Source organism: Callithrix jacchus, chromosome 12 (genome assembly GCF_049354715.1).
Source record: "Callithrix jacchus isolate 240 chromosome 12, calJac240_pri, whole genome shotgun sequence".
Lineage (NCBI taxonomy): Eukaryota > Metazoa > Chordata > Mammalia > Primates > Cebidae > Callithrix > Callithrix jacchus.
In genome coordinates, this window is record NC_133513.1 from 123,608,295 (window position 1) to 123,623,429 (window position 15,135).

The 15,135-nt window shown below is 45.3% G+C and overlaps 1 long non-coding RNA gene across 2 annotated transcripts; it reads right to left on the reverse strand.

Annotated features, from left to right (window-relative positions):
* Window positions 1-3,081: 3,081 nt before the first annotated feature.
* LOC118146440 (uncharacterized) lies at window positions 3,082-14,916 on the reverse strand. Of its 2 annotated transcripts, XR_004732276.3 has the most exons (4): window positions 14,805-14,916; window positions 8,697-8,823; window positions 6,750-6,904; window positions 3,082-6,500 (listed from the first exon to the last, which is right to left on the reverse strand). It is a non-coding gene; the product is annotated as an uncharacterized LOC118146440 (long non-coding RNA). The 2 variants fall into 2 exon arrangements; XR_013524458.1 differs by lacking the exon at window positions 8,697-8,823.
* Between the last annotated feature and the right edge of the window lie 219 nt (window positions 14,917-15,135).

The following is a 15,135-nucleotide window of genomic DNA, read 5'->3' on the forward strand; positions in this document are numbered from 1 at the left end:
CAGACAAATGCAACAGCCACACCAAATAATTATTTAGTACTTCGTGGTGAATGATGAAGATGATATTTCAAATCTGTGGGTGTTAGGACTCAGCATCTGTGCCTCCTCAAAACTTGCGCAGGGAAACCCTAACATTCAAGGGGACTGCGTTTGTGGACGGGACCTTCAAGGAGGAACTTAAGGTCAAATGAAGCTATGAGGTGGGGCCGTAACCCTACAGAACTGCTGTCCTTACAAGAGGAAGAGACAGAGTTCTCTGATGTACACTGAAGGCTGACTTCTCACAGAAGGTTCTATCACAGTCGCTACATTCATAGGCTTTCTCTCGTGTGTGAATTCTGTGATGTATAATAAGGTGTGACATTCTTCACATTCATGGAAGAGACACCAGTGCTTTCTCTCTCCCTCCAGGAGCACCGTGGAGAGGTCATGTGAGGACACGGTGTCTCTCGTGTGTGAATTCTGTGATGTATAATAAGGTGTGACATTCTTCGCATTCATAGAAGAGACACCAGTGCTTTCTCTCTCCCTCCAGGAGCACCGTGGAGAGGTCATGTGAGGACACGGTGTCTCTCGTGTGTGAATTCTGTGATGTATAATAAGGTGTGACATTCTTCACATTCATGGAAGAGACACCAGTGCTTTCTCTCTCCCTCCAGGAGCACCGTGGAGAGGCCTTACCAGACACAGGCATGCTGGCACCTTGGTGTACTTGCAGCATCCAAAACGGTAAGAAAATGAGCATCTGCTGCTTAAGTCATCAGACTACCGTGTTCTGTTACTGCACCCTGAGCAGACTGACAGAATGGGTTAGGAGTCAATTGGTCAAGAATCATAATGTAAAGTGCCATTAGAAGAAGCTGAAGTTAGACACTCAACTCACCAAATTCAGTCAATCATCACCAGGGAGAGGAATCAAACAATTCAATTTCAAGAGCATCTGTTTTAACAGTTTAATCCAGGGGTTCCAACTGGCACTGAAATGTGGCCTGTTCAGAAGCAGCAGGCAGGTGAGCAGCAGGGGGTGAGCAGCAGGGGGTGAGCAGCAGGGGGTGAGCAGCAGGGGGTGAGCAGCAGGCAGGTGAGCAGCAGGGGGTGAGCAGCAGGCAGGTGAGCAGCAGGGGGTGAGCAGCAGGGGGTGAGCAGCAGGGGGTGAGCAGCAGGGGGTGAGCAGCAGGCAGGTGAGCAGCAGGGGGTGAGCAGCAGGGGGTGAGCAGCAGGGGGTGAGCAGCAGGGGGTGAGCAGCAGGCAGGTGAGCAGCAGGGGGTGAGCAGCAGGCAGGTGAGCAGCAGGGGGTGAGCAGCAGGGGGTGAGCAGCAGGGGGTGAGCAGCAGGGGGTGAGCAGCAGGCAGGTGAGCAGCAGGGGGTGAGCAGCAGGGGGTGAGCAGCAGGGGGTGAGCAGCAGGGGGTGAGCAGCAGGCAGGTGAGCAGCAGGGGGTGAGCAGCAGGGGGTGAGCAGCAGGGGGTGAGCAGCAGGGGGTGAGCAGCAGGCAGGTGAGCAGCAGGGGGTGAGCAGCAGGCAGGTGAGCAGCAGGGGGTGAGCAGCAGGGGGTGAGCAGCAGGGGGTGAGCAGCAGGGGGTGAGCAGCAGGCAGGTGAGCAGCAGGGGGTGAGCAGCAGGGGGTGAGCAGCAGGGGGTGAGCAGCAGGCAGGTGAGCATTACCACCTGGGCTCTGCCTCCTGCCAGGCCTGCCACTGCACTGGATTCTCGTAGGAGCATAAACCCTGTTGTGAACTGCCTGTGCGGGGATCTAGGCTGCACGTGCCTTATGAGAATCTAATGCCCGATGACCTGAGCAGAACAGTTTCATCTTGAAACCATCCCCACCCCACCCTGAGTCTATGGAAACATTGTCTTCCACAAAACTGGTCCCTGGTACCAAGAAGGTTGGGGACCACTGGCTTAAGGGACAGAGAGACCTGATGCCATGCTATGACTCTAAGAAGGTTTTATTGCTGTGACAGCTTATCAATATACAAACATATTTCCTTCAAACAAGAGAATAATAAATAACTTCATTTCTAGTGCTTGTAGCTGCCCAGGACACCATCGTAGGCATCCTCGAAGCAGTGTTCTGGTCAGTGCTGTGCGCTGTGACTGCCGTATGTCTACGTTCTGCGGTGAGCACTGTTATAAAGTTAACCTCTGCTCATATGCTGAGTCCAGAGACCACTGAAGGAAACACTAGTTCGAGCCAATCGCAAAACCTCAACCAAGTGAAATCCCGGAATAACTGTTGAAGTAACATCACCAAACCCAGACTGTTAAAAGCTGAAGACGGCTCTGGTGTGGGCACACAGTGGCTTACTGCTCCCCTCAATTCACGACAGAGCGATTCTGTAAACGGTCACAGCTCTAGTGAATATGTTGTTTGCCAAGTGTCGGTGTATTCAAAGCACTGTGCTACTTTGTTTCTCACAGTGACCCTTTGAGGAAGTGCCTATTGTTAATGACTTAGTGAATATGGAGACATAGAAGCCCCAGGAGGTTAAGGTCCACGTCACGCAGGCCCTGTCACTGCGGAGGCACGGTGCAGCTGTCCACCACTAGAAGTGAAATGCAGAGATCCCTCAGCCACACAGCACCTGGTGCACACACTCACACCTATGTGGCTTTCCCATTAAAGATACCAGGGCTAGGAACAAGGAGAGGTCTGTTCGGGACTGCTTTTCACTGAGTTGAATAAAAACAGGACTATTGTTCAGAGGTGTTTAAAAATGCAGGCCTACGCTGTTAACAGTTATGACTGACGTGTGAGTTTCTATGAGAATGATGTTTCTTTTTTTTTTTTTTTGAGACGAAGTTTCGCTCTTGTGACCCAGGCTGGAGTGCAATGGCGCCATCTCGGCTCACCGCAACCTCCGCCTCCTGGGCTCAGGCAATTCTCCTGCCTCAGCCTCCTGAGTAGCTGGGATTACAGGCACGCACCACCATGCCCAGCTAATTTTTTGTATTTTTAGTAGAGACGGGGCTTCACCATGTTGACCGGGATGGTCTCAATCTCTCGACCTCGTGATCCACCCATCTCGGCCTCCCAAAGTGCTGGGATTACAGGCTTGAGCCACCGTGCCCGGCCAGGGAATGATGTTTCTATTAGACTAATTGGTTGGTACTGTGCTGGCATCGAGCTTTAGAAAAATATCTTCTTAAGTGACAATTTGTTAACACTGGATGCAATAATTTACATACACGAGGAGAGTAGGAAAAAAAGCCGAGTTTGGTACTGTCGGGTTAATGTGTTTAACAAACCAGAAAGTGGCTGGAGTGGCATTTAATGTGGAAAATGTTAATGTAAGTCACAATGCTTATTACACCGAATGTGTATATTTCCTACTCACAATTATGCCTGGTCCTATCGGGGAAAATTCTGTTAACATAGAACACCCATATGCATCTGCTGCCTCACTGAGGGGGCTTCTCTCTGCCCAGCAGGCTGTTTAACAGCGACCTGGGATCTACCCACTGGGTACCAGTAGCCCCTCCCAGCCTCCAGTGACAACCAAAGTCGTCACCCCTCATGGCCAAATATCCCCTGGCAGGGTATGCCATCTCTCATATTTAACTACATATGGTCAAATATATTACACACTTTCAATGGTTTAACATTTCTCTTAGGGAATTTACATCTATATTACACATTGATAGTTTTACTTCATTTCAAATTCTCTGACATATATTGTTGGAAGTCTTGTTCAAAAGCTTTGACACATTAAAAATCTTCATAAAAATGCACTTTATGGGCTGGGCGCGGTGGCTCAAGCCTGTAATCCCAGCACTTTGGGAGGCCGAGGCAGGTGGATCACGAGGTCAAGAGATCGAGACTATCCTGGTCAACACGGTGAAACCTCGTCTCTACTAAAAATACAAAAAATTAGCTGGGCACAGTGGCGCGTGCCTGTAATCCCAGCTACTCAGGAGGCTGAGGCAGGAGAATTGCCTGAACCCAGGAGGCAGAGGTTGCGGTGAGCCGAGATCGTGCCATTGCACTCCAGCCTGGGTAACAAGAGGGAAACTCCGTCTCAAAAAAAAAAAGAAAAAGATGCACTTTATTCTCAGCATTCAGTGAGATGACCCTGCGACAAGATGTTCCAAATATGTCGCGTTGTTTCTTCTCACATTTAACTGACTTTTCCATAAACAGATTTGGGATTAAAGGTGACAACACAGGTTTCTCTCCTGTGTGAATTTCCTGATATCGAAAAACTAGCACCTTCTCTCAGAAAGCTCACAAATTAGCTACAACGTGTTGTTTGTGTTGCGATGCAAACAGGCCAGTATACAGTGGGTGGATAAAGGAGGAATTCCTTATTCAAATAAAGTACCAATGAGGATTTTAGCATAGACGTGGGAAGATTTCTGCTCTCTTCAGTGAACTGCTTCTGTCCTCAATCAGGGGGGCCTTCTCTTACCCGTGGCTCCCAAGGCCACCCTGGGAGTTGCCATCTGCACTTCAGTCCAAGGTGCCATGAGAAATCAGGGATGACATTTTTTGTTGTCAGGCCTGGAAGTAATGTTCACCGCGTGTGTCCATATTCTCCCGGCAGAGCCGTTACACGATACCATCCATGATGACGGGACGCTGAGACATGCAGGCTAATTGTGTCTTAGAGAAAAGAGGATGTTTTTGTGGAAACACTAGCCAGTCTCTGACACACTGAATTTCTCCCTTCTATGAGCTATCTGATGCTGTTTGAGATATGATTTGTGGAAAAAGGATTTTCCACATTCAGCACATGGATAACGTATTTTTCCTGTGTGCTCTGATGTGCAGTGAGGGTTGACCTCTGGTAGAGTTTCCCTACATCCTTTACATTCAGATGGGGTCTCACCTGTGAATTATGTGACGCAGAGTCAGGCCTGACTTCTGGTAGAAGTTTTCTCCACATTCACTACATTCATAGGGGTTTCACCCCTTTGTGAGTTCTCTGATGTATACTGAGGACTGGCTTCAGGCAAAATGATTTTCCACACTCATTACATTCATAGGGTTTTTATCCTATGTGAGTTCTCTGATGTATAGTTAGTTCTGACATTTTGTGGAATGTTTTCCTACATTCATTACATTCATAGGGTTCCCCTGTGTGAATTCTCTGATGTAGAGTGAGCGCTGACTTCCGATAGAGTTTTCCTACATTCTTTACATTCACAGGGTATCTTGTGTGGATTTTCTGATGTACAGCAGGGAGTGACTTCTAGGAGAAATCCTTTACATTCGTGTGGTATCTCTCCAGAGTGAATTTTCTGTTGTACTATGGGGACTGACTGCGGTGGGAATGTTTTTCCACATGTTCACATTCATATGGTTTCTCACATGTGTGAGTTCTCTCATGAATCATTAGGTCTGACTTGTGAAAAAAGGTTTTTCCACACTCATTGTATGCATAGGGTTTTTATGTCCCCTCTGTGAGTTCTCTGATACATAGTGAGGACTGAATTGCAGTGAAACAGTTTCCCACCTTCCTTCTACCCATAGGCGTTTTCTGCTGGGGGAGACCTCTTATATACAGTGTTTTGACTTTTGGTAGACAGTTTTCCTGCATTCTTTACATCATGTGGTTTGTCAACCTGCATGAGTACCGAGTATCCTGAGGTTTGACTTCTTGCTAACGGTTTCCCCACACTAACTATATTTATAGGGGTTTTCCCTTGTCAGAGTTCTCTGATGTACACTGAAGGCTGACTTCTCACAGAAGGTCTTACCACACTTGTTACATTCATAGGCTTTCTCTCTTGTGTGAATTCTGTGATGTATAAAAGGTTTTCCCACATTCATTACATCCGTAGAGCTTTTCCCCTGTATGAATTCTGTCACGGATTTCAAGGCCTGACTTATGGCTGAAGGATTTCTCACACTGGCTGAATGCACAGATTTTCCCTGTATGTGTCCTCTGATGACTATATAAGATTGGATTTTCTAACTAGCATTTTCTCACATTCAGTACATTCATAGAATTTTTGTCCTGTATTTGCTGATGTTTAGGGAGGTTAAATATTTTAAGGCAACTTTTGCTCCCAACCTGAGTTTTCTGTTGGGCAACAAGAGCTGACTTATCACAGGCTTTCCCATATCCACTATCCTTGCAGGAGGTCCCTCCAATATGAACCCTCTTATGATTGCTCCCTCTGCGTTGAAGGCCTTCCCATGTCCACCATATCCCAAATACTGCAGCCCAGTTTGAAACTTGTGATGCCGACAGAGGTACTCATGATGCCTGTGAGATTCCTCAGGTACATTACAGGCATTGTTTCTCTCCAGCCTGCATCTCACCAGGCTCATTAAGGAGAAGCATGCTTTTAGATAAACTCCTCAGGCCACCTTCCCAAATAGTTTCCATGATTTATAATCTAAATTAAAATGTCCTTTGAGCTCAAATGAAATGCTTTTCCTAATTCAGCTCTCTCCTTAGTTGATGTAATGCCGTTGCTGATGACAGTTTGCCACAAGCATCCACCATGACTCTTTTGGCCCCTTTCAATTAGGTCATCCAGTATCTGAACATCTGAAATGAGAGAGAAAAAAAAAAAAAACCACATCCATGAGCCACACGTTATCCGTTTCTTATGGAGTTCTCATGTAAGGAAAAAGAAGTTATTTCCTATCCTCCTGGTTTTGGTAGTGGTTTTATAAATATATGATTTCCCTTACTACTGACTTAATGCATTGAATCACGGTAATATATTTTCCAATGTTACACCGTGTTTTCCTTTTCTTTTTAATTCATGAAGAAATATCTGCTAATTATACTCACCTACTGCTTAGTGATAGTTTCCACCCAAGTGCTCATCACCTGCCATTTGTTTTCTCACTTCTTTTTGTTTGATTCTGATAACAACGTGGGCGTCTCGGGCTGGTATTTTCCATTCTTCCGCTTTGATTTCGGCCACATTTCCGTGGATCAGCTACCTGCAGGTACAGGGGAAGGCCATTAGTCTGTATCCAACGCAAGCATATAACTTAGGGACAGGATTTTCCATCTATGTTTTAGTCTTCACCCCTTCCTGGGAATGGATACAGGCATTTGAGTTTTTGCAAATATAAATCGCTTGTTCCCTATGCTAGGTAAAGACACATTCCCGCAACTACCTAATGTAACAACCCTCCTCTGCTTCTCAGAACCATAACAGGTACAGGAAGCTCCAGTCCACACCCTGGGCACCCTCTCCCTGATACTCTACAGGCTTTGGTTCTGCAACCTGGGCTGTGCCCAAATGAAAGCATGTAGTTCCGGTTCCTTGTGAGATACGTTTCCCTGACATCCTCTTTACATTTCTAGTCCACACACCGCTGCGTGATAATTCACTGTTTCTGAAGGCTTTTATTGTTTGTGCTGGAGTTTGAGTTCTTGGTTTCATAGAAAATATGTCTCCCACACATTTCACATTCTTTTTGTTGTTTCAGAATGATTTCTAGTAATAGGAGAGGAGAACACTGACTTCAAACTCTACTCCCAAAAATAAATCTGAGCTCTTCAACATGAAAGCCTTGAATCACTTGTCCTTGGGATGCAGAATCTCCTGATTCTCCACCCAAGTCAAGGACCACTCCTTTGTATCCTCCATGCTGGGTGCTCCTCAGCTTCATGCTTCTGATGGTGTGGTACACAAGGTTCACTTCCAGACTCCTCATTTTCTTAGCAACTCTCTAGGTGACTTTCTTTCTAAGTATGATGTTAAACAACAGCCTTAAACTACTCATTTCCAAATTTCTATCTCAAAAAGTCTACTCTCGAGACTATATGTGTTATTCACCTATTATATGTCAAAATTGGAAGAGTTAATGCAAACTGAATCTATGCCAAAGTAAATAATGGTAACTCTGAAGCCGCCTTCTCGGACCATTCTTCCTAAATTCTCACTTCCTATTACTCTTTCTTTTTCTCACTCTTGTTAAGTATTTCTCATGCTTCCTAAACCACCTAGTATATATCATTTTGTTTCTTTCTCATCAGAACAGAAACTCCATGAAAAAGGAACATTATTTTGATCATGGTTATAACTACAAAATTACCAGTGCTTAAAACCTGCTGAATTAAGACGTGTTGAAAGAATAAATGGATGTATAAATACATGTATGAAAAAAACCCATCCATGCAAATAGAGGAAAGTAGGGCAACTGAGAATATGGAGAAAATAAAAAGCAAAGGAAAATGTCTAAGAAGAGGAAGGCAGGAAGTAGGTTTTGAGCAAATATAAGACACTATTCAGCAAAATAAAAGGCTGGGTTATATGTATGAGAGGTGTTATTGGGGTCTGTATAATGCACGGGTTTGGTGCATGCAGACTAACTGTCCTCAGGTCTAGGACCTGGGTAAAAATTGGTGAAAACAAGTTGGCATCTGCTGGGCTTTACTGCTCCAAGCGTCCTGCCCAGCACATGCTGACAGACCTGAGAGGCTCTGACTGGGGCTTCCTCTACCCTCCCTGGCTCTGTTCCTTGCTCCATCTTGAAGATCACTTCAGCTTTGGGAATGTAAGACTTTGTCAAAATGCTAAGTCAGGACCTTTGAAGAATGACAACAGCTTGGCTTCAGGAGCTGTAATTTTAACCTTGGAGTTAAAATTGAAGAGGGGTGACACTCACATTCTTCATAACCTGGAATCCTGTACCCAAATAGTAGTAAACTTATGCAGGTTCCTATATTTACCAAGAAAGAATGAAGTATTGCTCCTTGGAGTTACTGGAAAGTTTCACTCACTCAATGATGTGAGGATGCTATAGGCCTCCAGCATCATGTCTCTGTACAGGGTCCTCTGAGCATCGTCCAGTTGCTGCCACTTGTCCTAGGTAATGTCCACAGCCGTATCCCCAAGGGACACCAACCCCTGTAAAGGCACATTTCTCAAGTCATTGGCCCCAGGTCACAGAGGTATCTGGGAATTCACCCTCGTGTGTGTGTGTGTGTGTGTGTGCGTATATATCTTACATGTACATTACATGCTCACTGACAGCCCCCACCAAGCCTCCAGCTACCCACTACCAGCTACCAGTGATCCACCATGCACACCAGCCCAGCTGTGCTTTCAGATGACCCATCATAGCTGCTGACTTACTGCACCTGTGGGTGAGACAAGCCAGCCTGCAGAGACTCCGTAAGTCAAAGAAGCAGAAGTACTAGTAAACTGTTTGAAACCGCGGTGTTTCAGGGGCAGTTTCTAACCTGTTTAAAGCAGATTAGACAGCAGGAACAGAATTTGGCAGGTGCAATTGGGTGCTGTGGTAATAAGAAGCTGTGACATGCAGCACTGGACCTAAGTCTGAGTAGAAGCGGCGCCTCAAGGAGACCATGCATGGAAGGTGGAAGGGTGTCAAGACTCTTGGTGAGGGTTGAAGTACAGTGAGAAAAATCATACTGGAAGCTGAAGGAAAAGGCGGCTGGGTTGCAAACTGAAGGACTGTGGGCAGCAGGACTGCCTGCTGTAACATGTAGAATTAAGAGAGCATCTCACCATGTCAGGTCTGCCTAAGTAGATGAATGGAAAGAATGTAAAAGGAGCTACCTGTCTCCTCCCTCTGCCTTTGAGAAAACAGGAAGATAGAGATGATCCAAGAAAAGTAATTCAGTCTTCAAACAGAGCTTAGAGGAAATATAAGTGAGCCAGAACTGCCTGGATTTGAAATAAAAAGGTTTCTCATATTTGATTTTTTCCCACCGAAACATTTTAAGGAAAGAAATGGCTCCTTGGCAAAGATGAAACCCAGTGTTTTTGTAAAAAGATGAAAAGTCAAAGTTATTTCCAGCATTTTAAGGACCTTGGAGTGTGACAAAAGTGTGCCTGGCAACGGCAGGGCTTCTAAGGCTGTATTCCCAAGTGGCCTCAGAGAGGAGGGAGGCTAGAGACCGAGAGGTCTGTCTTGGGGTGTGTGTGTGTGTGTGTGTGTGTGTGTGTGTGTGTGTGTCTGTGTGTGTTCGGGATAGGGTCATTTTGGTCTAATGGATTTTGGTTCACAGGAAGCTTGTGTTTTTCAAAGACATGTTCACACAGAATAATCTCTTGTATCAAAAGTCCAGAATTAGAAGAATATGAAAAGGAGGTTGCTGGATTCCTAAATTACAGTAAGCAAAAAGGAGGTGGAAAAAGTTGGTCAACTGCAAACCCAGGAATTAGGGAAAAAGAACGTGGAGAATGGCGGGAGCCCAGAGGGCAGAGTGAACAGGTGTGAAGCATGTTTCCCGGAGTGAACAGGCATGAAGCATGTTAGGACTGGTTCCTAATCAATGAACTGGAGCAGGTGGAAGGGAAGGGCCCACCTTATTCTCACTCTGTGCTGGCTGTTGGTGGAGGGGCAGAACAGGCCACCAGTACCTGATTTGGATAAGCTTTCGGCCAGCTGCATAGTATGAAAAGATTTCTGGGGCTCTTCAGAGGGGCATAGTGCATTTTGCAGGTGGAAGAAATGTAAATAATATGTGGCCAGAGGGCAAACTGTGGTTTATTAAAGACGTGCAAATCTTACTATTCCTCTTCCTGTAGTTGAAATCTAATGCATCCCAGTAACTCCCGAATGATTTTCCCAGGGTAATCTGAAGGATGTCACATGTGCTGGCTAAAAGCAAGGTTCACCATGGACTGAACCTCATCACCCAGAAAACGCACCCTTAAGGCTTTGCCAAGAATGACATTTCAGATGTAACAAGCTTACTGATGCTTGTGAGCACCAAATCACAAAGCAGCTCCTCCCCTTGAACTGGCACTGTATATAGGTATTAGAATGAAAGACAAAGAACAAATAAACGTAAGTAGCAGTGACACTAGACGAGGTAAGATGAGGTAAGCAGCTGACACTAAGAGAGGGTTCCAGAAGCAACAGGGGTTCGGGTCACTGGCTATATGGTAATACCATATATAAGGGAATAATGGAGAATGTGGTTTTCATGTTGGATTTGTTGGTCTTGAGGTGCCTTTTGGATAGCTACAGAGAAGCATTTAATAGGGAGTTGACCCTGTGGTCTAAAGGCTGGGGAAGACATCAAAGCCGGAGAGAAACAGGACTGCCAAATGACAGAGGGCTGAGTGAGACAGGGAGAACTGGAGAGTGGGATGGGTGGGAACGGGATGGTACACTTGCATGAGGCACATTAAGGAGAAGAAAGTAGAATAATTCAGGGAAAAAGAGAAGAAATGATCAGTGAGCTCATGACAGGAATGAACACAAGAATTTCCACCAGATCATGAACAGTGGTTTCAAATACAGCAAAAGATTCAAGTAAGGCATAGACTAGATAATAGTCACTGGATTTTACTATAATTTAGGTTATTGGTATGTTTTAGAGAAAATGGATTGAGATCACATTGTGCTGGGATATGTGCCAGAAAAGAGAACGCTGAACAGTCTGCTGTACGCCTCGTATATAGATGAACTGAGTGAAAGGCATGGATCTTTCCACTACTTAAGGATCTGTGACTGACTCAGTCCCCCAGATGTTCCAGGTTTTACTTATGAATTAAGTTTGACCTTCCAAAACCTATCTGGGACAACATATTTCAGTAACTCCAGAAATACCTTATCCTGGAAGCTGTGTTTTAGCACCAGGGAACTGTTCCCGCTGCAGAATGTGAAAAGGTGTTTACCTTCCAGGTCGATAGTGAAAAAGTTTCCACCACATCATCTGTGTGACCAATGAAGTCAGTTTCAGACTTTGGTGCCAGCAAGTCTTCATGACTCATGAGAATGTGGCATGGTCTCTTCCTAAGTTCAATTCCAATCAGGGAACAAACATGACTGCCTTTTTACCATGGCATCAGAAAGATCAGAGCAAATTTGTACTCAATTTAGACAAAAACTCGAAGGTCGTATAATCTGCCCACATTTAAAGGTTATTTTTATCTTATTTATTAGGTCAATTTCCCTCAAGTTTTGTTTTACTTTTTTCTACTTTTCCACTTTAACCCATAATACAATGTAAAAGAAAGTGAGGAATAAATTTAAAAAAATCCCTACTCACTGGACATTTAGTTTTGTTGCTCTTGAAAACACATAGTAGATGGACTCTGGGAACATTCTGAGAGACGGTAAATGTAGTGGGTTATGGAGGGAACTGGTGCGGCTTGGTCCTAGATTCTTGTGTCCAAAGCTCTATACACAGCTGGAAAATGACTCCTTTCCCCCAAAAGAAAACAATTACATCAACAAAAACCACAAACAGGAAGCTCCCTGGGGGAGATCAGTCCTGTACACATCAAATAATGGAAAACCAAGATCCATTAAAAATGCATCTACAAGTACATTAATTGATTGACATTAGATATACATTTTATTTTGGGGTTAATGATAACATACTTTACTTACTAATTTAGCACCAATGAATGTGACCTAAAGATATAATTTAGCAATTTAAACTAGAGAAATCAACATTATACTGGCACTAAAATTAACAGTAATAGAAATAAACTTGGCTGTGCTATTTCCTGTGAATATGTGGATTCCATGCAGGACTCTATATAGTATTTCCACTATAACATGTCTTGCTTTGATGTATCTGTATATAATGCACAGCATGGATCTTGTGAGCCAACATTTTTTTGCCCATGTTTTTATCGGAAAAAAAATGCCTACTGAATATTTCTTGTTGTAACCTGTGGTAGTAGTTTCCCAGTGACAAGGCTCCCTGTATCCAAGACCTCACGCAATGTGCTCTGATGATGAACTGGGCTTTGCCTTTTAACTTGCATTGGCCAATGGGACACAGGCAAATGTGATGCAACTAGAGATTGGAAAAGCATTTGCCTAATGGTGCTTGCCTTCTTGGACACAGTCATACTGTGACGAAGCCTGGGCTACCTGCTGGGAGCCAGCACAAACCACAGGACATGCGAATGAAGCCAGCGGAAGCCAAACAGCTTCAGTCAAAGCCCCAGGTGACCCAAGAAACACTAACACAGAAACTGAACTGCCCAGATGAACCCATCACACAGTACAGATCCACGGAAGCGTCAACAAATATGCCTGTTGTTTTCTTAAGCTACCAAGGTCTGATTAGTCCTTTATACAGCAAATGCGGATTCATAGAAGCCGTTGAACTCTCTATAGATTTCTAAGAAAATTATGTGAGGAAGAAAAGTCTTAATATATATATGTCGAATACAATCAACAGCAATTTGGAACCACACACAGAAATTCTGAAAATCACGATGGCTATTAAATGCATGGACTTCAGTGAGGTCGGTGGCTGCCACTAATAGAGACCATGTGAATCATATAAAGTAACTGTTTGCACCTCAGAAAGCCATTTATGTTTTAAGGTTTTTGTATCATAACAAAATCTGTTTACTTAAAAAAAAATCACAAAACATAAAAAGAGTCTGTTACAAGGGAGGACCGTACTTTATAAAATTTTAAGAAATCGGTTTAGAGCAGCAGTACGACACAGTCTAATTTTCCCATATCAATGTCAAATAAGCTTCCATTATTTTCATGCAGAATTTATGATTTTTAAAGAACATATTACTGACATGAAGTGGGAAACACTTCTGTTTCCTCAAAAGAAACTCTTTGAAGTCACGTAATCCATAGAAACTGTTGGGGATAAAAAAGGATAGAGATGTTTTAAGGCAAAATATTTTAAAGCAATGTTTGTTCTATGTTGACTTTAGTGTCACAAAAATAATCTCAGAAGTAAACAAACACTTGTTTTGACTTGTGGCAAAATAAGTAACACTAGTGAAAAGGTCAGGATGCCTACCATCTACAGATAAGTGATCTTGGACAAGTAAAAAACTTCTCAAAGCCAACTGTTCCATCTAAGGTAGAAATACCTTGGCAAACTTTTCCTGAACTACCAGGAAGAACTATCAGGACAGAGGGGGCATAACATATTTGCAGATACCAAATTTGGTGCTAGGCTAGGTTTAAGACAGCTCAGACATGGGACAATGAGGCGAGACTGAAGGAATGGGACTGTCTATGGTAGGACAGGTCATTCCTCCACCCCAGACCACACCTTCAAGCCCCCTCCTTTAAGTAAGATTTCCTAGGCCCCTGCTTATTCTTCTCAGCTAAACTCACCACTCCCTTCTGAAAATCGGCCTAAACCTTCCAAAAGCACTCAGTTGTTAATAGCTATTGAATGAGGTATTATCAATCAAATTCTGTGCATTCTAGGGAGTAGGATCAATAACTGCTGGGGTCATGCAAAACTAGGATCTATGCCTTTCTGTGACTCGGCTCTGAAGCACCTGTGAGAGGGTTCCGGCTAGAGGGATGCTCTTTCAGGGGGGAGTCCCATACATAGGGGCTCTCCTTCCAAGTGTGGTATGCCTACTTTATTCCAAAGACAACGGGGTCATCATCCAGCACCCCATCTTCCCTGTAGAATTCCTCCCTGGAAAGCAGATCCTGTAGAGACGTCCGTGAACTTCAGCCAGGCATGCTGGGCAGGCTACACAGTGCAGGAGGGGCCAGAAACTTCACCTGCTGGAGACGCCATCAAACCCCACAAACACAAACGGCTGTTACAAGACTCAGCGTGCACTGACTTTGCTATTATCGCTGGAGGACCTGGCTTTTCCCCAGCACTGGAGTTCCCCAGGGCACTCCAGGGGCGGATGGCGGCGGACGCGCTGGGCAGTGGCAGGCTCCTTCGGGCCCCGGGTGCTTGATGCCAGTCGGAGGAGTTTCTGGACGCAGCCTTTTCATTGCGAAGCCACCCCACTCCCCCACTCCCGGGCCCCGGCCCGCACCTGCACGTAAGGGTGCGCCCCTGAAGGCCACCCACGTTTCCGCTCCCACCAAGTAGTGGGATCCCCATCCCATCCTCCAGGGACCCCCGAGGCCCACGGGCTCCTCTTCCACCGTGTGTACACACCCGAAGAGAAGCCCAATCCAACCCCAGCCTCGCAGGGCAGAGGCACAAGAAATGGAGGCCCGGAGCTCCAGGGAGGAAGATGGCGGCGTGGGCAGGGAGGCGCATGCGCAGCAGCCACCGGAAGCTCCCTGTCTATGGTCCCGGGCTGCGACGTCATTGGTGGGGAGGCTGCGTTTCCCAGGAAACCCTGCGACCCCGTTAGCAACCCACGTGGGAAGTGTTATTCACCAGCTGTGAGCACGGTTACCAGGGAGACCCGGACCTAGTGGATCCTGGCTGGTCTCGATCCACCTGACGGCGTCGCGCAGCTCTGGGTCTTTCTTAAATCCTA